Genomic DNA, 2572 nt, shown 5'->3' with positions numbered 1-2572 from the left:
TTTAAAGAGGGTAGGGGTTGGTCTTTAAAGAGGTGGTGGTGGTCTTTAAAGAGGTGGTGGTGGTCTGTAAAGAGGTGGTGTTGGTCTGTAAAGAGGAGGTGGAGGTGTTGGTCTGTAAAGAGGAGGTGGTGGTCTGTAAAGAGGAGATGGAGATGTTGGTCTTTAAAGAGGTGGTGTTGGTCTGTAAAGAGGAGGTGTTGGTCTGTAAAGAGGAGGTGTTGGTCTGTAAAGAGGTGGTGTTGGTCTGTAAAGAGGAGGTGTTGGTCTTTAAAGAGGTGGTGTTGGTCTTTAAAGAGGTGGGGTTGGTCTTTAAAGAGGTGGTGGTGGTCTTTAAAGAGGTGGTGGTGGTCTGTAAAGAGGTGGTGTTGGTCTGTAAAGAGGAGGTGGAGGTGTTGGTCTGTAAAGAGGAGGTGGTGGTCTGTAAAGAGGAGATGGAGGTGTTGGTCTTTAAAGAGGTGGTGTTGGTCTGTAAAGAGGAGGTGTTGGTCTTTAAAGAGGAGGTGTTGGTCTGTAAAGAGGTGGTGTTGGTCTGTAAAGAGGAGGTGTTGGTCTGTAAAGAGGAGGTATTGGTCTGTAAAGAGGAGGTATTGGTCTGTAAAGAGGAGGTGTTGGTCTGTATAGAGGAGGTGTTGGTCTGTAAAGAGGAGATGGAGGTGTTGGTCTGTAAAGAGGGGGCAGAGGTGTTGGTCTGTAAAGAGGTGGTGGTGGTCTGTAAATAGGAGAATGAGGTGTTGGTCTGTAAAGAGGAGGTGGTCTGTAAAGAGGAGGTGTTGGTCTGTAAAGAGGAGGTGTTGGTCTGTAAAGAGGAGGTGTTGGTCTGTAAAGAGGAGGTGGTCTGTAAAGAGGAGATGGAGGTGTTGGTCTTTAAAGAGGTGGTGTTGGTCTGTAAAGAGGTGGTGTTGGTCTGTAAAGAGGAGGTGTTGGTCTGTAAAGAGGAGGTGTTGGTCTGTAAAGAGGTGGTGTTGGTCTGTAAAGAGGTGGTGTTGGTCTGTAAAGAGGAGGTGTTGGTCTGTAAAGAGGAGGTGGTCTGTAAAGAGGAGATGGAGGTGTTGGTCTTTAAAGAGGTGGTGTTGGTCTGTAAAGAGGTGGTGTTGGTCTGTAAAGAGGATGTGTTGGTCTGTAAAGAGGAGGTGTTGGTCTGTAAAGAGGTGGTGTTGGTCTGTAAAGAGGAGGTGGAGATGTTGGTCTGTGAAGAGGAGGTGTTGGTCTGTAAAGAGGTGGTGTTGGTCTGTAAAGAGGTGGTGTTGGTCTGTAAAGAGGAGATGTTGGTCTGTAAAGAGGTGGTGTTGGTCTGTAAAGAGGAGGTGGAGGTGTTGGTCTTTAAAGAGGTGGTGTTGGTCTGTAAAGAGGAGGTGTTGGTCTTTAAAGAGGAGGTGTTGGTCTTTAAAGAGGTGGTGTTGGTCTGTAAAGAGGAGGTGTTGGTCTGTAAAGAGGAGGTATTGGTCTGTAAAGAGGAGGTATTGGTCTGTAAAGAGGAGGTGTTGGTCTGTAAAGAGGAGGTGTTGGTCTGTAAAGAGGTGGTGTTGGTCTTTAAAGAGGTGGTGTTGGTCTGTAAAGAGGAGAGGTTGGTCTCTTGTGGTCTGTAAAGAGGGGGTGGAGGTGTTGGTCTGTAAAGAGGAGGTGTTGGTCTGTAAAGAGGAGGTGTTGGTCTGTAAAGAGGCGATGGAGGTGTTGGTCTGTAAAGAGGTGGTGTTGGTCTGTAAAGAGGAGGTATTGATCTGTAAAGAGGAGGTGTTGGTCTGTAAAGAGGAGGTGTTGGTCTGTAAAGAGGAGGTGTTGGTCTGTAAAGAGGAGGTGTTGGTCTGTAAATAGGAGGTGTTGGTCTGTTAAGAGGAGGTGTTGGTCTGTAAAGAGGAGGTGGAGATGTTGGTCTGTGAAGAGGAGGTGTTGGTCTGTAAAGAGGAGGTGTTGGTCTGTAAAGAGGAGGTGGAGTTGTTGGTCTGTAAAGAGGAGGTGTTGGTCTGTAAAGAGGAGGTGTTGGTCTGTAAAGAGGAGGTGTTGGTCTGTAAAGAGGAGATGGAGGTGTGTAAAGAGGAGGTTTAGGTTTGTAAAGAGGAGGTGTTGGTCTGTAAAGAGGAGGTGGAGGTGTTGGTCTGTGTTCAGGTGACTTGCCAGGTGTAACCTACCTGAGATTAGTACAGTTTGTTCACAGGTCTGAGCTGCCAGGTATAACCTATCTGAGATTAGTACAGTTTGGTCACAGGTCTGAGCTGCCAGGTGTAACCTACCTGAGAATAGTACAGTTGGTCACAGGTCTGAGCTGCCAGGTATAACCTAGGAGGTGGAGGTGTTGGTCTGTGTTCAGGTGACTTGCCAGGTGTAACCTACCTGAGATTAGTACAGTTTGGTCACAGGTCTGAGCTGCCAGGTATAACCTACCTGAGATTAGTACAGTTTGGTCACAGGTCTGAGCTGCTAGGTGTAACCTACCTGAGAGTAGTATAGCATGGTCACAGGTCTGAGCTGCCAGGTGTAACCTACCTGAGAGTAGTATAGCGTGGTCACAGGTCTGGTAGAGACGGCAGGACAGGTGTGTAGCCAGGGGCTGCTGGTGGCATCGCCTGGTGTTCTT

The sequence above is a fragment of the Salvelinus namaycush genome, chromosome 19 (genome assembly GCF_016432855.1).
Source record: "Salvelinus namaycush isolate Seneca chromosome 19, SaNama_1.0, whole genome shotgun sequence".
In the NCBI taxonomy this organism is placed as follows: domain Eukaryota; kingdom Metazoa; phylum Chordata; class Actinopteri; order Salmoniformes; family Salmonidae; genus Salvelinus; species Salvelinus namaycush.
The sequence above is the reverse complement of the archived record's forward strand: the minus strand, read 5'-3'. Positions refer to the sequence as shown.